This window comes from Eubalaena glacialis, chromosome 13 (assembly GCF_028564815.1).
Source record: "Eubalaena glacialis isolate mEubGla1 chromosome 13, mEubGla1.1.hap2.+ XY, whole genome shotgun sequence".
Classification (NCBI taxonomy): Eukaryota; Metazoa; Chordata; class Mammalia; order Artiodactyla; family Balaenidae; genus Eubalaena; species Eubalaena glacialis.
Genome location: NC_083728.1, coordinates 25,780,869 through 25,807,817, shown reverse-complemented (window position 1 = coordinate 25,807,817; position 26,949 = coordinate 25,780,869). Strand labels below are relative to the sequence as shown.

General features: G+C 43.8%; 1 protein-coding gene across 7 annotated transcripts in view; it reads left to right on the top strand.

The window, feature by feature from the left end:
• The window catches only part of RALY (RALY heterogeneous nuclear ribonucleoprotein), an 81,379-nt gene that overhangs the window by 7,213 nt on the left and 47,217 nt on the right, over positions 1-26,949 (top strand). The window contains exon 2 of one of the 7 annotated variants that reach the window (XM_061207747.1): positions 17,322-17,395. The exons of the other annotated variants lie outside the window; for them this stretch is intronic. The gene's annotated coding sequence lies outside the window, so the exon portion shown is untranslated. The remainder of the gene's footprint in view (positions 1-17,321; positions 17,396-26,949) is intronic. 7 annotated transcript variants of the gene reach the window in all.

Here is a 26,949-nt window from a genome sequence, read left to right as displayed (position 1 = left end):
AGAGACTGAAGAGTTCTTTTATTTGTCAAGGTAAGAATCATTGCCTTATTCCAAGTAAGTATTCTCATTTACAAGGTCAGATTTACAACCTGGTCAACCTATTGTTGGCCAGGTTTTCTTCATTCCAGAGGCATTTATCTGGTATTTAGCTATCTCCTGTTTATTTGTTTTATTAAGGATTTCACTAAGCCTAGTTAATGGTAGTGTTTGCATGGTGTCTGTTGATCTGTTTGTCTAGTTTCCTTTGTAATTCTTTGTGCTAGTGAAAGCAAGCTGAGCAGTAGATTTAAAAGAATCATTTCCATAACTGATTATTTCTCTAGGTCTGGGTTTCCTTTCTGGAAGGTATGATCATGCTACACTGAGAAGTCAAATGTTGTTCGCTGCTTACACAGACCGTGTTAAGGCTTTGGGACTTTGTTCTTCCAGATAGTTGTAAGCTGGCACTGAGGAATGGTGCTCTCAATATAATAATGATAGCTGTGCCTGAATCAGTTGAACACAAGAATAACTTTTCTTCATACCTTAAAGACTCACCCTAAATTGATTTTTCACACCAATTAAAGTTAACTCTTACTAAAATTAGGGTGTTAGGTAGAGTTACCATGCTAAGCAGGTTACCTAGCTGCTGTAGTAAGATTATGCTTGGAAGTCCAACTGCTTTCCATCCCTAAGTTCAACCATTTGTTCTAGGAATTTGGAGTACCTACTATGTGTTCTCCCTATGGAGAACATAAAAAGCAAACAATACATGATTCCTGCCCCCAGATTACATTCAGTCTGGAGAGAGAGACAGATAAGTACAACAGGTCCTAGCTTATTCTTACCCATGCTTCCTTGGCCTGGATATTTTGGTTGAGGGTTTAGACTGGAAATAGCAGAATTGATGGATGTATCACTAGGCAAGGAGACCTATTTGAGTATCTGACTTCCAGTGTTCCAATTTGGTTTTGGCCTTCCCTCCTTCTCTTCCTTTCTTCTGCCTGTTATCTAGATTTTCTTCTCTATTGCTGAGGTGTCCAGCAGCCAGTGTGTAAAGTCAAGAACCTTAGGGTAGGGGACAACATTGTCCTTCAGGTTTGGGTGTCCAGACATCTGCCTAGTGCTTTCCCTTTTCTTCTCACATCAGTTCTTTGGCTGGTTTCCAGAAAAAGTTGATATTGTCTAGCTTCTTATTTAGGAATGAAGAAAATTGTTTCATATTGAATTAAGTTTTATACTCAGTTTTGAAATAAAATAGCTATTTTGCTTGCAAATGGAATTATTTGAGGTGTGGTTTCTGGCATTTTTTTGGCTGTGCTGCACAGCCTGTGGGATCTTAGTTTCCCGAGCAGTTATTGAACCCGGGCCCTCAGCAGTAACAGCACGGAGTCCTAACCACTGGACCACCAGGGATTTCCCATTTGATCAGTTTTTGACTTACTAATTATGACTAAACTGTGGTTCTTGAAGCCCATTGCTGCTACCTCTGCCAGCCTTCTTTGAACATTTTGCAGCATGGAGCCCTAGGAAATGGAGGGAACGTTGAGGTTACCCTGTCTTGAAGGGCTCTTCTTCTTCCCTTGTCCCTATTCTCAAAAAAAAAGTGTTATTTGGGATGCTGTGTTGTGTTCATGATTTCTTCCAACAATTTAGCATTGCCTGGGAGGTCTAGAAGAAGAGGAAATATGCCTGTGTTCGTTCTCAGAGGTTGGGGACAATATTGAAATCAATTTGGCCAAACTGTATGGAGCCCATTGAGTCCTCCCTTGGTGCTGTGAGGGATGAAAATGTGTAAAGCATACTCTTGTCTTCAGGGAACCTGTGGTCTCTTTGGGGAGATAAGGTAATCATGAAGTTGTAGCTGATAATAAGGCAGTTTGGTGTAGAGAGCTTGGTTTGGAAGACTAAGGTCTTACTCTTGTTCCCTGGAACTAATTTGGCCAGGAAAACTGGAATAAATCATTTTCCCCTCTCTGAACCTCCATATTCTCATCTATAAAATGAGGTTAATAATCTGTGTTATTGTGAGGAGCAAGTTAGATGTTACTAAAAGTGCATTATAAAACCAGATGATGCAATTTATATGTGAAGAATTCATGAGTCATTTGTCAGAGGTAATAGGTAAATAGCAGAGTTTTCTATAGAAGGGGAGATCTCTTTGGGCTGGGGTGATCAGGAAGAGTGGTCTGGACCAGTCTTGGGATGGGGAGAAAGAATGCTGGAAGCATTTAGACAGAGGCAATGATGGAGCAAAGGACTATAGGCAGAACTGTTAAGGGGCAGCAGTGAGTGTTTTAGCTTTAGTAGTTATTGACAAACAGTTTTCAGACTGCATACCAGATCAAACTCTCATCAGCTGTGTATGAGAGAATTCCTGTTGCTCCATGTCCTTGTCAACACTTAGCATTATCTTTTTATTTTATGTCATTCTTGTTGGAGTGTAGTTATAGAAGTGAATTGTAAGAACCACGATAGGAACTCTCAGGTAGTACCATACAGGGGTAAAGTGATTGGTAAGTTCAGAGGAAGGAGAGATTGCTTCATTTGTGGGTGTGTGGTGCCCAGGGAACACCTATGGAGGAGTGAGCATTTGAGCTGGGCCTTGTAGGATAAGGAGAGTGACCATGTATTATCTAGGACCATCCCAATGTCTAATATTCTGTCTTGCACTTATAAATTATGAAACACCAATATTTCTATGTCTGGGCCAAATCTCCCAGTCTACCCAGAAGCAGCGCCCAGATATCTTTTCTCAGTTGCAGTGCTTCTCTCTCCTCCCCCGTTGTTTCCAGAAAGTATGATCACAGGAGATTTAGGCTCCAGAGATGGAGAGAGGACATTCTGTGCAATGGGAACAACTTGAGCAGAAACACGGATGAGCAACTAGATCAAGCAGCATCCATATTCCAGCTAATGAGCAGAGTGGGGAGGGCATGTCCCATAATTTGGGGGTTGGTGATACCTTCTCATAGTCTCCTGGAGCAGGTGGAAAAGGTAATAATGTTCCCAAGCCAATTTGTATTTAAATTGATAGAAGGATGAGAATGACCTCTTTGCCTATAATTACATCATTTCGGGGAAGAAATTAATCCAGCAGACAGTCATACTTGAAGTATGTCGGAAAAGAGTTTGTCTTCTCTTAAAATGGAGGGGGAGGAAGGGGAACGCCAGGACCTAAAGAGCTTAGTCTCTCAGCACTCATCTATTACTTGTATATTTGCTCAGAAAAATTACCATTTCTTTGTCAGCTTTTATCCTGCCTGGTGGACTCTAGCTGGGTGTTTATTTTCTGTAGTTTTACCAAATCACTTTGAAGGCTGGTGTGAACATTGATCATGTCTTAGAGTCTTTCTTCTTTGTTCTGTCAGCAAATACTAGAAAATGTACCTTAAAGTACCTGTTTTTGGGAAACAAGGTGGCCCTGCCTGCTCCCAGAGAGGCATGTTAAACATTAGTCAGCTCCTGATCCTGTGTTAGGTCCTGGGGTATTTGTCAGGGGACACTGGGGGTGTTAGAGCTGCCAGTGGGGACATTGACCAGAGGGTATCTAGGCCTTCTGTCAAGGAGACTTGTCAAGTACTTGATTAAAAATCTGACCTGGGTTCTAGACCTAACTCTGCCATTTATATTAATAATAGCTGCCATGGGACTTCCCTGGTGGTGCAGTGGTTAAGAATCCGCCTGCCAATGCAGGGGACACGGGTTCAAGCCCTGGTCTGGGAAGATCCCACATGCTGCGGAGCAACTAAGCCCATATGCCACAACTACTGAGCCTACGCTCTAGAGCTTGCGAGCCACAACTACTGAGCCCGTGTGCCTAGAGCCTGTGCTCCGCAACAAGAGAAGCCACCACAATGAGGAGCCCGTGCACTGCAGCGAAGAGTAGCCCCTGCTCACCACAACTAGAGGAAGCCCGCGCGCAGCAACAAAGACCCAACGCAACCAAAAAAAAAAAAAAAAAAAAAGCTGCCATGACTTGGGTGCCCACTGTGATGAGATACCATATTGGTGTCTTGTGTTCATACTAATAGAGCTGATATTTACTGACGGTTACTATGTGCTGAGAGCCCTTTGTGTGTGTGTGTGTGTGTGTGTGTAATCTTTATAATATAAATTTATATGTAATCTTAAGGCATATCTTATATGTAAAATTAATGTAGAGGACATAGACATGGGCTTCCCTGGTGGCGCAGTGGTTGAGGATCTGCCTGCCAATGGAGGGGACACGGGTTCGAGCCCTGGTCTGGGAAGATCCCACATGCCGCAGAGCATCTAAGCCCGTGTGCCACAACTGCTGAGCCTGCGCGTCTGGAGCCTGTGCTCCACAACAAGAGAGGCCGCAATAGTGAGAGGCCCACGCACCACGATGAAGAGTGGCCCCCGCTCGCCGCAACTAGGGAAAGCCCTCGCACAAAAAAAAAAGACATAGACATATTTCATATAAAGTTTCAACATATTGTATATGTTGTATATACATATACAATTGTATATATTGTATATACATATACAATTGTATATATTGTATGTTGTATATATATTGTATATAATTTAAATATAATATACCTAAGTATATATTAAAAATCATTCTGACCTCAACCGTAAGAAGTAGGTTCTGTTGTTCCACATCGTATAGGTAAGAAACTGAGATACCAGTAGGTTAAGAAATATGCCCACAGTCACACTGCTAGTAAATGTAGTTGCCAGGATTTAAACCTAACCAAATCTTCTTTTTTAATATGGAAAATTTCAAACATATACAAAGTAGACAGAATAGGTTAATGAAGCATGATGTACCCATCATTCAGCCTCAGTAGTTATCTATTCATGGTCAATCTTATTACATTTATACCCTTACATACTTCTCATCCTGTGCTTTGAAATGTGGGTATCATATTTTGTCCTTAAGTATTTCACAATGTATTTTTTTTTTAATTTTTAAACTTTTTTTTATTGTCGTAAAGTATATGTAATATAAAAGTTACCATTTTAGTCATATAGTTCAGTGGCATTCAGTATGTTCACATCATTGTGCAACCATCACCACTCTAGATACTTCTTTTGTTAAAAAGCTTTCACAATGTATATTAAAAATTATTTATTTATTTATTTATATTTTGGCTGTGTTGGGTCTTTGCTGCTGTGTGGCGAGCGGGGGCTTCTCTTCATTGTGGTGCGTGGACTTCTTATTGCGGTGGCGTCTCGTTGTGGAGCATGGGCTCTAGCACGTGAGCTTCAGTAGTTGTGGCATGCGGGCTTGGTACTTGTGGCTCGCAGGCTCTAGAGCGCAGGCTCAGTAGTTGTGGCGCACGGGCTCAGTTGCTCTGCAGCATGTGGGATCTTCCTGGACCGGGGCTCAAACCCGTGTCCCCTGCATTGGCAGGCGGATTCTTAACCACTGCGCCACCAAGGAAGTCCCACAATATATTTCTAAAAGATGATTTAAAAAAACACAACCATTATCACATAATAAAATTTAACAATTCCTTAATACCATCAAAATCCAGATTGTGTTCAAATTTCCCATTGTCTTATAAATGTCACAATCTTATTTTTACAGTTTGATTTAGGATTTACATAAGGTCCATACATTGTAATTGGTTGTTATGTCTTTTAAGTCTTTTTTAATTATAAGTTCACCTTTTTCCCCTTTTATTTGTTGAAGGAGTTGGATTGTTTTTCCTATAGAAATTTGCTCATTGCAGATCTGTGGTGTGTTTAATATGTTTCTCTGTCCTTTGTATTTCCTGTAAATTTGTGGTTGTATCTAGAGGGCAATATCTCTTAATCCTCATAGCAGCCCTACAAAAATAGGTATTCTTATTGTGCAGATGAGAAAACAGACTGAGAAAGGTTGGGTAACTTGCCCAGGGCCTCACAGCAACCTTGGATTTGAACAGACCTTCTTGCCTTCAAAACCTATGCTCTTTTCTTTTCACCGTTCACCCATTCTGTGAGCTTGAGCAAATCATTTTCAGTTCTCTGGGCATTAGTTTCTTTGTGTGCATTGAGAGCTCTTACAGAAGTAGTGTTCTGTGTCCCTGTGACCATTTTAGTGCCCACCATTTGACGGCATGATACTAGATGCTGTGGGTGATACTCATATGAATAAGACTGTTTTCAAGGAGCACGTAGTCAGCCAGGGACTGAGGACCATACCCTGTTTCAGACATGGAGCCTGTTTTGGCCATTGCGGGTCTATAAGATCATTAATCCCCCATAGGATTCCTAACTAACTTCCTACATCCTGTCTTGCCCTCTTTCAAGCCATGCTCCTCTCTGCTGCCAGTTGCCTTTTCCTAAAAACCATTTTTGTTGTGTTCTCCCTGCTCATAAATCCAGCTTGAGGGATCTGGTAAATAAGAAAAGTTTTTCCAGCAATAAACCTTCCCTCCTTGGATTGAGTTACTATTTCAAGGGCAGCTAGTCTTTTTTCTTTTCTATTTGGCAAAGGTGTTATTGCTTTTATGGAAATGGAATCTGGAGATGATAGAATAATGATGGAGTGAAGCATAGGGAATGCCATCTTGATTCAGGGGAGTGCATACATTTAGCATTGTACTGTTTACTCCCAAGGACATCCGACCGTAATGGGGCAATTGTGCTGTTTTGCAAAGAAAAGGAACTTTTAGTTGTGGAGTCCAGGGAGAAGAGTCTTAAAGGTATCCTTTTGAGATACCTTCATCTCATTGATGAACCTTCATCTTATTGGCTAACCAAGCCATTAAAATGAATGTGTTATATAGGAGTAGAGTCAAGCAGAGCAGTGTTTTCGGTCTGTAGTAATTTGAGTGGCAGACAGGTGGCATTGGGGTCCAGGTTGACGTACAACTGATATAGGTAGTGAAGTCAAAAGTCAGGAGAAGTAAAGTTTAGGGCATTTGTATCACTGGAGTGCCTTGCATATAATAGTTACCTAATATCTTTTTAAAGTCTTTAAAAAAAATACTTTAACAGTGGATCAAGCCAGAGGAGAAGGCTGTGAAATCATGGATTCTAAAGCTCAGGAGCCAAGTGATCTAGGACCCTGGATAGCTCCTTGGAAAAGCAGTTCCTCTGACAAAAGTTAAGAGTACTTAGGGGACTCCTAAGTCCTTTCTGTTCCAGATCTTTTCAGAGGATCTTACGCTCTGGATCAGAGGTTGCAGACTGGCAGGTCTTGGATTGTGTCTAGCCTGAAGTGTATTTATTTTGAGTTGGACCCCAGCCTGGGAAGATTAGGGTTTTCAGTGGAGATACTATGTATGAGATCAGAGGCCCAGGTATGTGGGCTATGAGGGTGAGTGATTTCTCCTGAAGAGGGAGTAGGATTTTCGAGGAAGAAGAAGGGACTGGATCCTGATGCTGACCATGAGCATTTTCCTATTCACAGGAGTGGAATAGTCCTCAGTTATTCTACAGGCTTCACTCCTTGAGCCTGCCACCAGGGACTCTTTGTATCATAATTGGCACCAGGCCAATTTGGCAAAATGCTTGAGTTTACAGAATCATGTTTTTCATTTCTCTCCCTCATTCCACATGCTACTTCCTTATTGGCTGACTTTTCTAGATAGAACATATTTATTCTCAAGTTTGTCAAAGCCCACACCATTTCCTGTTGTTTCTTTGCTACCCAAGCCCAGTGTCTGTTGCCATTTATCACCAGGCTAGCACTTTTTTCTTTGAAACACTTGGTCAGCTGTACTTATTTTTGCTACCTGCTTGGTGCCTCTGGGCCAACTCAGCACTAGATGGAACTCTCATATTGAAGGGGCTTAACCCAGTTACAGTGCTCTTAGTCCCTGGGACTAGATGAATTATCTTATTTTACCAGGAACTTTCGGTGCCTCTGTTGCTTAGAAAGTCTGTCTCCTGGCTTGTCTTAGGACTTCGTAAGGACAGCAAAGTAGTCAAGTCTCAGTGAACCTTGTCCTTGTAAAATTGGCATTTTTTGCATCTAACAACTCACAAGCTGGGGGAAGTCTGCTGTCTCATGGAAGAAACCACAACATCTAATATAAATCAAAGCTGTTTTACTTACAAGTTAGTAACTGGTCTTTCTTTCCCCCTAGCTGCAGTGAGAGCAGCTCCTGTGTGTTGAAAGTAGGTGGCTTTCTGAGTGACTGTTCTTGCTGCCTGTTCCCTTTGGCTTCTTGTAATTACTGTAACATCATCATCCAATATGTGGAGCACCATGGTAATTTCCATGACAACTGATCATGATTTCCCAGATAAAGGGAGGAAGCTAATAAGTGTTAGGAACTTGAAAAGGGTATTGGGCTAAGTTCTTGTGATACTAGTAGAATTTGGAGCTGGGAATGACTTTTCAGCAGCAACTGCATAATTAAACCTTCCCCATTTATAGACAAGGAAACAGAGGTCTAGAGAGGTTAAACAACTTGCCTAAGGGGTCCCTAGGTTGTGTAATACACTTCAGATCCTCAGTCTAGTGTTTCTTTGTGGCTTCTATTCTGTATGGCTTCTTTCCATTATGTCCCACTGGACCATGAGCTCCACCAAGGCAGGATCCACATCTGTCTTGTTAATTAATGTTTTCCCAGCACTTACCACAGGACCTAAGTATTTTTTTTAAATTAATTAATTAATTAATTTATGGCTGTGTTGGGACTTCGTTTCTGTGCGAGGGCTTTCTCTAGTTGCGGCAAGTGGGGGCCACTCTTCATCGCGGTGTGCGGGCCTCTCACTATCGCGGCCTCTCTTGTTGCGGAGCACAGGCTCCAGACGCGCGGGCTCAGTTATTGTGGCTCACGGGCCTAGTCGCTCCGTGGCATGTGGGATCTTCCCAGACCAGGGCTCGAACCCGTGTCCCCTGCATTGGCAGGCAGATTCTCAACCACTGCGCCACCAGGGAAGCCCCCCTAAGTATTTTTTGAGTGAATGGATAAACTATGTTGGAGTTCTCAGACTGGGACACATGAAATCACAGGATAAACCATATGCCTTCCTGGAGTGTACTCAAATCTTTTTTTTGTAGTTGGATTAGTTTAAGTATTATTACTAGTAGTTTAAAAGTTTACTCTTACATTAAGTCATGTTATGGATTGGATAATAAGTTAACATAAATTTTTTAGATAAAATGAGAAGGCATCAAATAAATTACAGGATTGTAGTAGGCCCTTTGACCTTTACCCCAGAGGGTCTAGTGTTGCCAGATCTCTGATATATTTAAGAGGAGCTGGAAATCTAATTAGAAAGAAGAGGTCTGATTTTAAATGTTGGCAGATAACTCAGGTTTGTTTGTTTGTTTTTTAAACAAATGTGTGGGTCAGACAGAACACATCCTTGGGCCTAAGCATCTGTTTGTGACCTATGAGATAAACAAGTCTGGGTAAGAACAAGACTTTGGACAGAGCCAAATGGATGATAGTGTCAGGGATGGCTTCCATTCTGAGTCTGGCTACTTGGATTCAAACTGGCCATAGGTCGGAGTGGAAAGAAGTTAAGACTTGATAGGTTAGGAAAATTCCCACATTAAATATCATTCTCTGTGGGTAGCAGCTTCTGTAATATCTTAGCTCTTAGAGAGCATCACATTTACTCCCCTTGTTTTGCAGATTGAAATAAAGTCCAGAGAAGGTAACAGAGCTTTCCTCTAGGATCCTAAGCAGCAGCCTTAGGTCTTGGGCAGGCCCCTGCTTCAAACTCTAGACCTTTGTTTGGTGCTCCTGCCTCATGCTCTTAGGGCATGGGGCTAGGGGCTTCTGGAATACTTTGGGATGGTTGGTAGAGCTGGGCAAACTCCACTTCTTAGTACAGCCCTATCATCCTCAGCAAAGGGAGGGTTGAGGTGGCAGTAATATGCTCAGCCTCATCTTGGTGCAAAGGGTCTATTTCTGTGACTAGCATCATATTGACCTTATTTTTTCTACCTAGAAAGATGTAGAGGACAGCTCAGCAACAAAGAGCCTCAGTGCCAAGATAGATCCATTCCCTCCTGTGACTTCCTTGCCTCTTCCTCTTCTTTTTCTTCCCTTTCGGCTCCTTCCTCCTTGAACCCTGCTACCTCCCTTCTGCACCCCCCGCCCCCGTCCTTTCTTTTTCTCTCACTGTTGCCCTTCTCCTCCATGCGAAATTCTTGTGATGCCACTGCAGTAGGCAGAGCCTGGGATTGGACCTGTTTTCCAGGAGTTTTGAGAGGACTTGCTCTAAAGTAGGGCAACTAAATAAAGGAGATTATATGTATTTAAAATGTCCCTTCTCCTTCCCCACCTCCACCCCAGGTTGGAAAGGATAAAATCTCAACTATGGACTTGACTATAAGGCTCATATAGTCTGGTGCCACGTCACTTTGCTGCCTTCTGTCAGCAGCACAGTGTTTAACACCCACTGTTCCCTGTGCTCCTGTTCAGTAGAATGACTTTGTTTTGACTATTCCCTCTGAGTAGAAACTCTTTCGGCTCCTTGTTGTCTTTACCTGACAAACTCCTACTCATCTTTTCGTACCAGTTCAAATGCTGCCTCCTCAGTGAAGCTTTCCCTGATCACTCCATGAGCAGAATTAATTTTGATCTTCTTTCTACTTTGCTTCTACTTCTATAGTTGTACTCTGGTGCTGTATCACACCTGAATCTGCTTTCATTCCTGAAATTGAGACCTTATGAGCCAAGAGACAGTGTGCTGTTTATCTCTGTTTCCTGTGTGTCTCTGTAACAGGCCTGGCACAAATAGTACTTGCAGAATGAATGACAGAAATATATGTACATAGATACCTGTGGTATTCGGTTGAGCGATAAATGCTATAGGTGCAATATGATAAAGTGCTCTGGCAGTTTATGGAAGTTCTTGAGAGAGAACTTCTGAGAGAAATCTTGGAAGCTTCTAGAAGCTAGTAGCATTTGAATATTTCTTTTGAGATTTAGGGGAAGTTCAGTTGGCAAAGATGGTGGGAAGAACATTCCAGGTGGAGGGAATGGTTAGAGTAAAAGCAATGAGAAAGCACAGAGGTCAGGCCCCACCTACTAATTTACTCTTGCCCTAAGCTAGAATTCTTTCTAGAATGTGTGCTAAATTTTTGGGCCAGCCTAAAGGAAATTCTCTTTTCTCCTGTCTTTTCTACCTTTTTTTCTTTCTGTTCTTTCCTTCCCTTCTACCTCTCTCGTGACCCACTTGTCTTTTACTTTTGATTTCTTCTCAGTCCTTTCCCTTTCTTTCATCTTCCCAATGCTCCAGTTTTTTGTTGTTCTTTTTTTAAATTTTTTTTTGTCTGCGTTGGGTCTTCATTGCTGCATGTGGGCTTCCTCTAGTTGTGGCAAGCGGGGGCTACTCTTCGTTGCGATGCCTGGGCTTCTTCTTGCGGTGGCTTCTCTTGTTGCTGAGCATGGGCTCTAGGCACGCGGGCTTTAGTAGTTGTGGCGCGCTGGCTCAGTAGTTGTGCTTCACGGGCTCTAGAGCGCAGGCTCAGTAGTTATGACGCACGGGCTTAGTTGCTTCACGGCATGTGGGATCTTCCCGGACTAGGGCTCGAACCCGTGTCCCCTGCCTTGGCAGGTGGATTCTTATCCACCGCACCACCATGGAAGTCCCTCCAGTGCTCCAGTTTTATGTTTTTTGTTTTTTTAACTTTATTGTTTACCTTTCTCTACCTACTTTCTTCTTTCTTGCTCTCTTCCCCAGGCAACCCAGGAAATCCAGGCCTTTGGGTTGAGATGTGAATCAGCTACACAGTATTTAACTCCAAATACCACCTCCTCTTGTGAAGCTGAGAAGTAATCATGGCATAATTGCTTCTCATCTGTCTCTTATGTTTTATTGGCATTGACTTTTTTTTAACCTCCCACGATGGTGGGGGTGTTGTTATCATCTTATTTTTTTTAGTAGTTGTCAAAATGTCAGTTTTTTTTTTTTTTAATTTTTATTTATTTATTTATTTATTTATTTATGGCTGTGTTGGGTCTTCGTTTCTGTGCGAGGGCTTTCTCCAGTTGCGGCGAGTGGGGGCCACTCTTCATCGCGGTGCGCGGGCCTCTCACTATCGTGGCCTCTCTTGTTGCGGAGCACAGGCTCCAGATGCACAGGCTCAGTAGTTGTGGCTCACGGGCTTAGTTGCTCCGCGGCATGTGGGATCTTCCCAGACCAGGGCTCGAACCCGTGTCCCCTGCATTGGCAGGCAGATTCTTAACCACTGCGCCACCAGGGAAGCCCCAAAATGTCAATTTTAATGAGAAATTTCTGCAGAGAGGCCTGCTCTTGAGTGGTGTGAGCCTTCAGGCAAAGCTAGGGCTGGATGAGTCAGAAATGCTCATTGGTCTGTTTTCTCATGCATACAGGTGTCTGAGTCACACAGATACATACACACTCCCTTCTGTCCCTACAGGTTTGTATGCTTTGCAACACATACACACACAACTGAGTTACAAAGGTGCACATATTTCTTCTCTTCTGTACACATCCATACTTATCTCCCTTATACCTTATACCCACACATTTATCCTCCTATACCCTTGTCCCACTGTTTTCTACCTAGATACACAGAATTGTGTGTGCCACGAAAGTGTCTGCAAGCCTGCCTTACAGACACCACACTGTCCTCTCCCTTACGTATCCACACAAGTACTCCCCTACATACAGACACTGACATCTGCCCATGCCCCAGTCCCATACACTCAATACCACACCATCTCCCACTATTCCTTAAATCTCCCTCCTTAATTATTTCTAATCTTCATAGAAACATTTTAGTTTCAGACTAGTTTTGAAAGGAAATGTCTTTGTCGACAGCCAAGCTAGTGGACCATTAGGAAGTCTGAACCATTTATGACAGATCCTTTGACTAAGGCCTCTAGAGTAACCCTGTTATTGTGGAGGTGGGGGAGGGCTGGCTCAAACAATAGCGGGTTGCTTCTAAATGGCACTGTTATGAGCCAAGGTGTATTTTTTTTTTTTTTAAAGATTTAACTTTTATTTATTTATTTATTTATTCATTTTTGGCTGTGTTGGGTCTTCGTTTCTGCGCGAGGGCTCTCTCCAGTCGCGGCAAGCGGGGGCCACTCTTCATCGCGGTGCGCAGGCCTCTCACTATCGCGGCCTCTCCTGTTGCGGAGCACAGGCTCCAGACGCGCAGGCTCAGTAGTTGTGGCTCACGGGCCTAGTCGCTCCGCGGCATGTGGAATCTTCCCAGACCAGGGCTCGAACCTGTGTCCCCTGCATTGGCAGGCAGACTCTCAACCACTGCGCCACCAGGGAAGCCCGCCAAGGTGTATTTGAACCTAGTTCCAAACTGGATCCTGTGATTTCAGGGTTCACTTCTATTGGAAGGTGATCATATACTGGCAAAAGAGCCAGAGCCACTGTAGATGTTCCAAATCAGACTTTCTAGAGTGGGGCCTGGAAAACTGTATTTTTAACTAGTTCCCAGAGTCCTTCTGTTGTGTAGCCAGGTTAGGAAACACTGATGTAGAGGAAAGAACTAGAAGTGAGAAGATCTGCGTTATCTTTCTGTACTACCTTGGACAAGTTATCTTTTTTTGGACCTTAGCTTTCTCAACTGTAATATAACAAAGCTCATGCTCATAAAGGACCTTTTTAGCTCTAAAATTTCATGCTGCTTTATGATGAGTTCAATCTGGGATACTTTTCTACCATAAAAGTGTCCATTCTCTGTCTACCCTGGGCAAGGCATTTCAGGCTTTGGCCAGAGGCCAGCAGAGGCAGCCTAGGCCCTGATCTTCTGTCAGAAGCACTGACACAGTTCCTAATTAGAAGTGGATCGATATGGGCCTGCAGCCAGGCCTGGGGAGCCTGGGAGGAAGCTGGAGGAGTACTCCTAGCTGGGGAGAATCTGATTACTATGAAATCGATATGTTTTCCTCACCTTTATAAACTCATATATAATATAGTGCTAGGTACATAATACAGGCCCCCTCCTCAGATGGCAACATCATTTAGTGTTAATATTGGGTTAAGCCTCTTTGTATGTTCATTTCCCCTAACAACTTACCGGGATAGGTTGAAAAGGAAACTGGAGCTCAGAGAAGTGAAGTGACTTGCCTGCCCTATGTCACATAGCATGTTCTCTGTTGTACTGCACTACAACATTTCTGAGCATTTGCAACACTTTGATTCCAAGCCAATGAACTTTTTTTTTTTTTTTAATTTGGAATCTTTTTCTGTTCAGAATTTTCTCTTTTTTTTTTGGCCACGCCACATGGCATGTGGAATCTTGGTTCCCCGACCAGGGATTGAACCCGCGCCCCCTGCATTGGAAGCTTGGAGTCTTAACCACTGGACGGCCAGGGAAGTCTCTTTTTTTTTAAAAAAAAAAAAAAAACCAGGGCCATCCCTTACCTTTCTACAGACTAAACTGGAGCTGAGGCCCTCTCCCTGGAACCCTTCAAAGACTGGAGGAAATCCCTTAAAACCAGTGGTTGAGGAGGATGGGGGGAGATGCTCTGCTTGCTTAGGCTTTCTCATCTCCTTTCCCAGGTCCCTAAGGAATGAGCACGCTCTGGTGGGAGAGATCAATCATCATTTGGGATCAGTGGGAGGGCTGAGTCAGGTTTCTGAACTGGCCCTGTGCAAGGAGGGGGAAGGGACTCACGACCAGATATTTCTATGCATTGTAGAACCCGAGGGCTTAATATGCTCAGCTACCAGTGTGCTCAGACCAAATTCCCCCTACAGTTGGTCATTCAACAAATATTTGTTGAGTATCTCCTATGTGTCAGGGCTTGTGCTAGTGCTAGCTAAGGATTCCTCGATAAAGACCCAGTCCCTGCCCTGAAAGACCTCACAATCTAACATCAGAGCCAAACAGGGAAACAGACCATAGTATTCTGTATGTGCCTTAATAGAGGCATATGCAGGGTTCTCTGGGATCACAGAGGCATGGAAGTGGGTTTTTCTGGGGGAGATAACTTTGATCTGGCTTTGAAGGAAGAGTAAGAGTAGAGGCAGGCAAGGCAAGGAGGGCACTCCAGACCAGGGAACTAGCGCAAAGGAAAGCATAAAGATGTGTCCAGGAACCGTTGATAAAGGGGTGGACATTAGAGTAGTCCCTAACATGTAGCCAATCAGATTGACAGCCCTTGCCCCTTACTAGACTTAGGGCTGTAATAGTAGTCACTGAATGGTAGTAACACAGGAGCAGGTAGGGAGAAGAAGGTGGGTTTATTAGTAGATGCCGACTGAAACTTAGTTTCAGGGAGGAAACTAGGGAGGAAAGCTGAAGAGCAGCAGCCCTCTGCACTCTGGGCCAAGCCTGCAGAGATGCTGGGGGTTCTTGGCAGTGGTTTGAAAGTTCGTTGGCTCAGGCACATGGCTTTGCTTCTCTGATGGCAAAATCCTCTACTTGCCTTCCCCTCCTTTCTTTTAAAAAGAAATTAATGGAATCTGTTCAAAGTATCCCTGAAATGAAATTACATTTTTAACTCTAATTACCCTAATTAAAACTTGACAGCTGTAATCCTGGAATGGCAGATATGCTAAGTACCCCATGCCTGTGACAAGCTTACTTACCCAGATGGAATGTTGTTCTGTTCTGGGCTTAGGAGAAAAATTCTTTTGTATGTTTGTTTTGTTTTTCCCCATGAGCAATTTAGTCTTTGACCTCACAGCTTGCTCAAGCTAGGATAGTCTTACTTGTGGGCTACAGGCTTGTTCAGGACCCCTTAATCTCAGTAGAGGTTCCTTTGCATCCAGAGGAGATGCTCCTGATGATTCTTACCACATACCTTTGAGTTCTCATTTCAGTTGAGGTTGGATTGAATGCCCTGAGCCTTTCCCTGGGTGAAATCTCCTGTCTTTGGGGGATCTGCACTTGTTAGAAGGCTGTCTGCTGATCTAGGGCTAAATCTGTATCTGGGATCAGTTTATGGCTGGTATTAAGGATACAGTTTGAGGTCAGGGATAAGGAGCTCTGAAAATAGGATCCCTCTTCTCTTGACATATATCAGCATAGGCTAGAAGCCACCTAATGAAATGCCTGGTCTTGGCCCCTACCTTAACTAGTTACCTGGCCGGACAGGGAACATGATGGGGAGGGAGGGAGGCAGCCCCTGAAGCAGCCTGAAGGATCTGTTGATGCTGTGAGTCATCTCATGGTTCTGTTAGAACCAAAGATTCCCATGTTCTAGTGACTTTCTCTTAGCCCAGAAGCCTGTTCAGTCAGTGGACACTGGGTATTACATTAGGTACTGCAAGGGATACAGAGTTGAATAAGACACACTCCATGCCCCTGCGAAGCTTAGAATTGTGGGGGGAGTAGGGAAACAGTAGTGGGTGAGGGACAGCCATATAGTGACTAATTATGTAAGGCAGAGCAGGAAAAGACTTCTCACAGGTGTTGGCATTTGAGCTTGTCCCTGAAATACGTAATATTGGCAGAGGAATGGAGAAGGGCATTGCAGGTGTTAGGGAAGAGCATGGTGGAAGGTAAGAAGTTGCCAGGTGACAGCCTGCTGTGATTGGAGTACAGTGTGCAGGGAAGGATATGATAGAGGATGAGGTAGAGTTTAAACTATCCTGTAGGCAAAGGGGATCCATTGAGGGTGTAGGATTGTGAAATGAGTGTGTGTGGTTGATTGAGGGACAGGGTGATTGGAGACAGGAGTTTAGTTAGAACAGATGTCAGGCAAACTGACCTGTGGGCTGAATCAGTCTGCTGCCTCTTTTTGTAAGGTTGTACTGGAATACAGCCACACTCATTTGTTCGTCTATGACTGCTTTCATATTACCTTGGCAAAGTTGAATACTACAGAGACTGCTGGCCCTAAACAGAAAAAGTTTGCTGACCTCTGAGTTAGAAGGTAATTATGAAAGTTCTGGAAGAGGAGATAAATGTCAGGACTAAGCCGGAAATGAATTGGAGGTGTCAAATGAGACTTTTCAGAAGAAGGGACAGCATGATTTAACAGAGAACACCTGCCCTACCTACCTCTCAAAACTTTGTAAAGGTCAAATTTGCTGAAAGTCACCATATCACAAAGGACACAGGATGCAGGCAAGTCCTGATTTGCCCTTATTAGCTGTGTGACCTTGGGCAAATCACTTACCTTCCCAGAAGTTCAGGTGAATATTGTGAATAGAACAAAGAAAAGAATCAATCAGATTTTTCCTCATGGCACAGAACTCTTATTCTGCTACTTCTCTATACTTCACCCCCCATTTTATAAATCTGAGGGCCCGCTGTTGGGAAGGACAGATATCCTAGAAAACCTGGAACATAATTTACAGTTTGAGTTGTGAAGTTGGGGATGGGAGGGCAGAGGGTTTTGATCTCCTGGAGCCGCTGGTGTTGTGGGAGAAGGGCTCATGATAGTTTGAGGACATCCTGTGCCCTTCCCCTTCCCTAACTGCTGGCACTTGTTCTGGCCAGATTGAGTTTATTTCTGCCCTTTAACTTCCAGAGCATATTACCCCCCTGCAAAGCTAAAGGCTGGATTGATTTCTTTCTCAGTCACCTTTCAAAGCAGGAAACTAGGTAAGTACCACTTGATATCCCTTATGCGTCTCTCCCTGCCACTACACTGAATCCCCTATGACTCACTCCCTTTTTCCTAGAATGTTGTGCATCTACCCTGGAGGATAGGAAAAATCACTAGATGGGAGACCGCAGTGGTGGGTTCCAAACTCATTTCTCCCTTCAGTTTACTATGTGACCTCAGCCAATTTGTTTCATGTTCCTGGCCCTTCAAGTGACTTTAGCCACCTCTTAGGATCTGGGCTTTCTTCTTTAAGACCTCAACTTCAGAGCACAGCCTTTTCCCTTTTTTTCTTTTATCCTCTGTTCCCCCCTCCTTTCAATCTAGAGTATTTGTGTATATACGTACCTCATTTGCTTCAAATTCACTGCCTTTGACTGTGAGGAGAATAGTCATATCTCTAGCTGTTTGTACTGGCAAGGTTCTAGGAACTGGCACTCAGTCTAATTACTGGAGTGGAACAGACACTGGAGGTCAGGTCCAGCTGACCCTAGGGTTCAGCAAGGCATGGTGTCTCTAGGATGGGCAGTCTAGTTCAGTACAGGTAAACATTTGGCCCTGGTATCCTTTTTTTTTTTTTAAAATTAATTAATTAATTTATTTATATTTTTGGCTGTGTTGGGTCTTCGTTTCTGTGCGAGGGCTTTCTCTAGTTGCAGCAAGCGGGGGCCACTCTTCATCGTGGTGCGCGGGCCTCTCACTCTCGGGGCCTCTCGTTGCAGAGCACAGGCTCCAGACGCGCAGGCTCAGTAGTTGTGGCTCACGGGCCTAATTGCTCCGTGGCATATGGGATCTTCCCAGACCAGGGCTCGAACCTGTGTCCCCTGCATTCGCAGGCAGATTCTCAACCACTGCGCCACCAGGGAAGCCCGGCCCTGGTATCCTTGATAGAGTATAAGAATAAGGGCTAGGCACTGATCCAGGCAATTTACATTTTTTTTGTTCCTTTATCTCATAACTCTGAGACAGGTGATATCATCACAGATATCATTTTACAGATGTGGGAACTTAGTTTTAGAGGATCATTCAGTAGACAGAGACTGACTCATTGAGGATACAGGGAAATACCTAAATATTCCCTCTTCCCATAGGGGAGAGTGGTGGAAAAAACAGACAGTAATCAAAGCTCTTAAGAGGATATAGGGGAGCAGGTAAATAATAATGCTTAAGGATACCCAGCTTAGGTGGCCAGATCCAGGGCTGAAACCCAGATCTGTATGCGTGCTATTTCTACTATACCATGCTGCCTTCCCTGCAGAAGGATGGGGAGAGCGGCAAACTCAAGAATAAGTCTAGGCTGGCAGGCAGTCTCTGAGGAATGGCCACTGGTGGGAAGGCCTAGTCTTGGATTCAGAGCTGGGCTTTAGTCCTAGGAGGGCCTGAGGTGTTAGGCAGGTGACCTGAGGCAGGCGTTCTCACATGGACCTGGGGCCATTTGTAGAATACTGTACACGATTTTGTGCCCTCTAGAAGTTGAAGCCTCGTGGTCAGCACTGGCAATATCCTGGAATACCACAAGGAACCCCACAATCAACTCTGTGGTACAGGAGAACAGAGAGGAAGGGTTGACATCCAGGCTGTATGGGTAGGAGATGGGAGTTAGGGCGAAGACTGTTTTAAATATTTCCTGCCTGGAGTCAGAATTGTTTGAGGACTGGATTTGAGTTGCTGACTCCAACCTGAAGTGATAGAGCTAGGATAGAAGTGAGAGGGAAGGGAAGAGATTTTAGAGGCTGACAGTCTGTCTTCAGGTTAAAAAAATAAAAAAGATTAAAAAATTGTGTTAGATTCTACAAATTAGTCCAGTTTAAAAACTTGAACCATTTTCTTCTCAGCACAGCCTTTGCATATGCTGGCTCCTTTTCCCAGAGGCTCTGTCTTCCTTTTTCTCTGACCATGGCTAGGCAGGCAGGTCATGGCTAGCTCTGAGCCATAGCATCCTTCAGTCTGCTGCTTCACCCTGGGTCTTTCCCTGTGATGCCCCCAATAGTGCTAGATTCGAGGCCTTTCTCGCCTTCTGAGATGGCCCATGCTCTTGTCTGTGGAGTCTGTTTCTCCCTGAGTAAACCATCTTTCATTTTAGTTTGGCTCGCTCTTGAATTCTTTCCTGTTCAAGAACCCACACTCGGCGGCCATCCCAGGGACTCGCCTAAGACCTGGGATGTGAGCATCCTCTCGTGCCCCACTGTCTTTCCTGCAACAAGGGGAGATGTCACTTGGGGATATCACAGCACAAGTTATGGCAGGTCCCAGTTTGTATGTTTTGAAGGATAACCATTGTATAAAGTACTGAACTGTGATTTTGCAAATATCTGTCGGTTGTTAAATTCTTTTTAAAGACATGTCTCCCTTTTGGTGTTGTTATTTAAACTACGGAAATTGTCTTAATCCAGTTTCCAGATTTGGTTTTTGGCATAAGTGATCGTCTGCTAGAGATCTGTGACATAGTTGGAAGACTAGGAGAAATACTCCCAATAGATGAAACAATGAGGAATTCCTGAAAGATGAGATAAAAACAGATAAATGGGGCAACCCCAATAAAAATGAGGACAAATACTCCCCACCAAGCGAAAGAGAGACGTTCCCCCCAAAATTAGTTTTCTGGACAAAACTCTGTGATTACCCTGAGATAAAAAGCAATGACATGTACAGTTGGCCAGAAAATTAAGTAAGGTAATCACTGGTCAGTCTCCTTAGCAGACAGTCCTCTGACATTTAGGATAAAGCCATGTGTCTTAGTCCGTTTGGGCTGCCAGAACAAAAACACCCGAGACTGGGTGCCTTGTAAACAACACATGTATTAAAAAAAAAAAAAAAAAAATAGTGCTAGATTCGATTTCTTCATCTGTGAAATATGAGGTCCCAGTGTTCTATACTAAACTGGTCTTTTATCCACCAGACCTGAAATTCATTCTTAAGGCTAGTTCTGATCCCACCCTTGGTATCTACAGTCTTCACGTAACTGAGCTGAATCCCAACTAAAATTAACAGATTGTTTTTTTGCCTGACCATCTATTTGTGATTTAAATTTTGGGGTAAAATTGGCATTGTCTCTCAGATCCTGGCTTTCTGCCCCAGAACCCCAGTTCTGGACTGAGTCCACGTCTGCAGAGCATTGTCATTGCTTTTTAAATACCTATTCAAAAACTGATATGTAAACTTGAAATTTGTAGTTCCAGTTTCCAGGTACATTGAGGACACCTACAAATTTATTCTGTACTAGAGGAAGTCTGGATGATTTGGGAAGTGCCCTGATTGGGAGTAAGGAGACTGATTCTGGCCCTGCCACTGCCTTCCTTCTGTGACTTTGGACAGATCCTCCCACTCTGGTCTTACCACTCCTTCTGTAAAATGGTGGGGCCTCTTCCATCTCTGGTCTCATCAGGGACAAAAAGCCATCTTCTGTACAGTTCAGTTGCAGAGCACTGTCTGGCCCCAGCTTTGGTCTGTTGGTTACAGATTATAAAGCCTTGGATTCTCTCTTCCAGCTCAAGAGGGGGAAGGGGAACCATCCAACTGTCTCATTAGCATGGAGAAAAGAAAACAGTAATTACTTGTGCCTCCCTTGATGATTCCTGCGGGGTTGGTTTTTCAGGGAAGGAGAAGGGGGAAACTGGAGGCAGATTCAGCTGAGGAAGGAGAAATGCTGTTAGCTGCCCAGAAAAGGCAGAGGCAAGAATGATTGTCTTGCAGGTCTGTTGTATTCTCTGGACGTTCTTCTAGGCAGCCTAGAGACTGCCTGGATTGAGTTTCATCTATTTATGGCATGTATAGTGTTCTCATACATGGACATGGATTGGGCTCAGGAGCCCCAATGTCACCTGTCATTAAGAAACCAGCTGCCCTCCAGGGCCTCTTTTTGCGACATGCTGGGCATCCTGACACCTGTCTTTGTTGGGGAGTAGAAGAGGGTTTTACTGAGCCATTTTGTGACTTGGCTGCATTTTTATTATGTTGTGAGGTCATTTTTTTAACCCCCATGGCAACACAGCCAATTTGTTTATTATGCCAGGGCATAGGCAACACACAATAGAGCCAGTCATAAGAGTCAAGGTCAGGTATTCTTGTGATTGGAAGGAGTCTAGAACTGCAGGACCATGGTGTTTGATCCAGGCTGGGAAAAGCAGGCCTCACGAAGATTGAAGCAGTTAGAGTTTTGAGGCCAAGAGGTTAGGGGGCAAGCTGGACAGAACTAAAACAGATTGGCAAGCGTGGCTCCTGGGACAAGGACTATTTGCTCTATGGCCAGTCTTGTACTCCCTGCTGTCTATGGGCAGTTGTGCACCTTCAAGTGCTGACTGTAGCAGAAATGGGTCTGAGACTACCTGCAGGTGAGCCCTGCCTGATTGAACCTGGAGCTGTTATGCTAAGATTATGTCCTGTGTCTGCTCACTCTTGCCTTGGTTGTCACCCCGGAGGCCTAGAGAACCTAGCTTCTATTTTCCTTCCCCTCTCCTGAGGAATATATCACTTCAGAAACACCTCTTTCAGGGACTTCCTGGGTGGTCCAGTGGTAAAGAATCTGCCTTACGATGCAGGGGACACGGGTTCAATCCCTGGACAGGGAGCTAAGATCCCACATGCCGTGGGGCAACTAAGCTTGCGTGCCTCAACTACTGAGCTCACGCACCTCAACTAGAGAGCCCGCGCACCGCAATGAAAGATCCGGCATGCCGCAAGTAAGACGCGACACAGCCAAAAAAAAGAAAAAGAAAAAGAAACACCTCTTTCAATCAGTCTTCCTGTATGCCCTGGAGATTGCTCTACTCTAAACACCAGAGGTTTTATAGGGATGTACTTTTTTTTTTTTTAATTTATTTATTTTTATTTATTTATTTTTGGCTGTGTTGGGTCTTTGTTGCTGCGCGCGGGCTTTCTCTAGTTGCAACAAGTGGGGGCTACACTTTGTTGTGGTGCGCAGGCTTCTCACTGCAGTGTCTTCTCTTGTTGCGGAGCACGGGCTCTAGGCGCGCAGGCTTCAGTAGTTGTGGCGCATGGGCTCAGTAGTTGTGGCTCACAGGCTCAGTAGTTGTGGCGCACGGGCTTAGTTGCTCCGCAGCATGTGGGATCTTCCCGAACTAGGGCTCGAACCCGTGTCCCCTGCATTGGCAGGTGGATTCTTAACCACTGTGCCACCAGGGAAGTCCCAGGGACGTATTATTTTTTAAAAAAATTTGTTTTACAAATGTAGAAAATAATTTCTTCTGTCAAAATATCTTCTTAGCCCCCTGAAGCACTCCCTTTCTCTTGTCTTAGGTCTTTTGCTTGGTTCCCCACCCTACCCAAAGCTTTTGATATCCAGGCCCCAGTTCTTCTCTCAAATTTTTCTTAATTTACTTCCTGGCTTCTTTCCCCTACTCGCCAGCTGTAGATTCCTGGTTTCCATATACTCCTGTAGGAACCTGTTCCCTTTTTTTTTTTTTTTTAATTATTATTATTTTTTAATGGAATGCTCCAAAATAATAGTCTGGCCCAAGGGAAGGAGTGCTTGTCTTAAGAGTAAACTTCCAGTCATCTGGGCCATAGTAAAGTGCTTCCCAGAAATAGGGACAGTGTGCACACTCAGGACACAGTACATGCTGACTCTTGCAAAAGTGTTCATACATAGCATTGTATTCCCTCCCGGTATAAGGTGTTTTGATCAGGTATTTGAGTTCTGCCCTGGCACCTCTCATGGCTTTTTGCCTGTTTGTTACAACATTAGAACATCTTGTCCTTTAGGGTGTGGTATTCAGTTTGGCAAAAGGCCCTGTCTCCTCTTTTACTGCGACAAATGTGAGAGCCCCTTGGGAAGGCCTGGTAAGTCCAGTCTGCAGCTCTGGAACTTGATGGTGCACTTGCATTTCACCCCTGCCCATCTTTTCCCCAGGCATACAAAACCAGTAGTTGCTTCATCAAGTACAAAATGGGAGAAGTTGGTCCATTCCCTAACACTTTATTATTGGAGCCTATTTTGGTATGTGGGGGGCTCCTTATTTTTGAGCATGAGAAAGTGCAAGGTATATATGTAGTAGAAAGAACACAGTTTTGCAGTCAGACCTTTTGAAATAAGTTCTTTTTCCCAGCTGTGTGGTTTTAGACAAATTACTTCTCTGAGGCTCAATTTCCTCCTGTAAGATGGGGATAATTCTATGGATTTCAAGAGGTTATTAGGAATAAATGAGAATAATTAAGGCTTTGGGTCTTAATGGTACATAATAAGATAAGAGCAAATGTACATTTCTTTCTTTTCTCTTAGGCCTTTTTTATTGCTTGATTCATCCTTTGTGGTATTTAAATGGAAAAACAATATCTATCATTAAGTCACTTATGCCAGGCCCTGAGGTAAGGGCTTTCCCATGCTATTTAATTTATTTCTCCCAATAACACATTTATGAAGCAGGAACCTTTTAAAACAAATGTAGGAAACTGAGGCACAGAAGGTAAATACCTTGCCTAAGGTCACAAAGCTAGTAAGAGACAGAGCTGGGATTCAAACCCAGGTGTGTGATTCTAGAGCCTGAGCTCTTCACCACTAAATTGGTCATTACTACTTTTTGTTACTTTCCCTGAGTAATATGTGACTTCTACTGGTTCTTACCTTCTTTGTGCTTGGAACTGTTGGTATTTGCATACATGTAGCTCTTGAGCTTTTTCAGTCTCAGTTGGTGCTTTACTGTCTTTTGATGGAGGTACAGACAGTGACAGTCTCTGCCACAGCTCTTCCTAAGTCTTTTCACTCAGAGCAGATCTCTTCAAGTGAAAGGTGGTACAGCCCTCTTTTTATTTTATTTCATTTTTTAAAGAGACCATCCCCTCATTCCTTCTTTACCTTTATATCAAACTAAATAGATTTAAACAGTTAAACTGTTTCTTGACAATCTTGTTTGATCCACCAAAAAATCCTCCAGACTAGTATATACTATCACCCTCATTTTACAGATATGGAAAAAAGGTCCAGGAAGGTGAAATGACCTGACAAGGTCACACATTATAGGTAGAGCTGGAACTAGCCTTTAGGTTTTCTCTCAGCCCAGGGCTCTCTCTGTTGATTTAGTAAGAAAGAGAGATACCTGTATATAATATGTAGATCAGACCTAAAGAGGGTTGAGCTGTATTAGGACCCAGGATCTAGAGAGTCCTGAAGGGACCTTGCCTCCTCCATCCCATTTTTACCTCAGTACATTCACACACATTTGAGAAATTAAGCAGAAAGGGAGAAACACTTTTCCCTTAGGAGTCAACAAAGCTTTCCTGACAGGGAGCTTTGGGGATGGGTCCAGAGGGTATCAGTATCCCCTTATCTGTAAAGAAGGTTAGACTCCCAGGGATTATTAGCCTGGAGCAACCTTTGTAGAAGGAGCAGAGGAATAGAGGAAGAACTTTCGTGTTTTCTGATCTCTGCAGGCCTCAGCCTAAACCAGGTGAGCAAGGGTTAGGCTGGGGCAGGACAGTGGTGAGAACTGAGGATGGGAGCCCTGAGGAATTTCACTTTACCTCCTGCTGACAGATTTGGTCTGGGGTTTGGACAAGCAATTTCCCTTCATTTAAAATATATAAAGAGGAATTCCTACTACTGCTCTTAAAAAAAAAACAAAAACAATTTTGTTTCTGGAATCAGAAGGAAAAAGAAACCTTTCTCAAAGTCTAGGTGTCAGACATTTTAATCCTGCCCTGGCACCCCCTTCCTTTTTGTTTCCTTCCTTACCTTCTCTCCTTTCACCCCTTTCTTCTACCTCTCTTTTCTGTGTTAACCACCTAACTTCCTTTCTTATCCTTTTCTCTTCTCGCCTCTTCCCTAACTCCTGAAAACAAGAATGGGAAAAGGGTACCTTCAGCTGAGAGACTAGTAGATAGTTGATATAGATATTGGGGCTGAGAGTCAGAACATGGAGCTTGAGATTTGGACCTTCTAGACCTTAGAACAAAGGTTGATAGAGCTGGTGTTTTATTCACTCACAGGTTCCCTCACACTAAATACTTAGTGTCTCGTACGTGCCAGGCTGTGTCAGATACTTGGGCATTCTAGTTAATAAGACCCTAAACCTGCCGTAAGGTCACAGTCTTATGGGAAAGACATAGCAGCAGTAAACCTCCTCTTGGCTCCTCTCTTCTCTCCCCCACCCCCATTCAAATCATTGGATTTTTGAGGTAGAAAGAACTTCAGAGTTTACCTGGTCCCTTTTCTTGTTGCTACATAATGAGTAAGACAGACCATGAAGTAAGTAAGCAAGCACATTAGGCTTTGGAGTAAAGCAGACCTAGGTTCAAATCTTAGCTCTGCTACTTACCAGCTGTTTGACCTTGAATGACACACTTAGCCTCCTCCCCCATCTTCAGTTACCTTGGCTATAAAATGGGCATGCCATCACTTGCTTCACAGGTATTACAAGGGTTACCAGCATAACACCTAGCCCAGTGCCTGGTGCATAGTAGCCCATGTCTTCCTGTCACCCTGGATCAAGGCCTGGCCTAAGCCCTTGCTCTAATGAAGCTTCTGAGGCCACTTCTAGTCATACTGATTTCTTTCTTTTTTTTAAAAAATTAATTTATTATTTATTTATTTTTGGCTGCATTGGGTCTTTGTTGCTGCACACGGGCTTTCTCTAGTTGTGGCGAGCGGGGGCTACTCTTCGTTGCGGTGCGTAGGCTTCTCATTGTGGTGGCTTCTCTTGTTGTGGAGCACGGGCTCGAGGCACACAGGCTCAGTAGTTGTGGCACACGGGCTTAGTTGCTCCGCGGCATGTGGTATCTTCCCGGACCAGGGCTCAAACCCGTGTCTCCTGCATTGCCAGGCGGATTCTTAACCACTGCGCCACCAGGGAAGCCCCAGACTGATTTCTTTTTCCACTTTTATAATACATAGCACTCTTGAAACTGTTAGGTCCTGCCTAATGTTCTTTTTTTTCAAATTTTTTAAAAAATTGAAGTATAGTTGATTTACAATGTTGTGTTAGTTTCTGGTGTACAACAAAGTGATTCAGTTATATATATGTGTGTGTGTGTGTGTGCATGTGCATGCGTGCGTTCTTTTTCCTATTCTTTTCCAATATGGTTTATTACAGGATATTGAACATAGGTCCCTGTGCTATATAGTAGGACCTTGTCGTTTATTTTATATGTAGTTTGTATCTGCTAATCCTAAACTCCTAATTTATCCCTCTCCCTCCCCCCTCCCTCTTTGGTAGCCATAAGTTGTTTTCTGTGTCTCTGAGTCTGTTTCTATTTTGTAAATATTCATTTGTATCATATTTTAGATTCCACATATAAGTGATATCGTATGGTATTTGTCTTTCTCTTTCTGACTTATTTCATTTAGTATGATAGTTTCCAGGTCCATCCATGTTGGTGCAAATGGCATTGTTTCATTCATTCATTCATTCATTGGCTGCGTTGGGTTTCCTATGCTGGGCGTGGGCTTTCTCTAGTTGCGGTGAGTGGGGGCCACTCTTCATTGCGGTGCCTGGGCTTCTCATTGCAGGGCTTCAGCAGTTGTGGCACGCAGGCTCAGTAGTTGTGGCTCGTGGGCTCTAGAGCGCAGGCTAAGTAGTTGTGGCACAGGGACTTAGTTGCT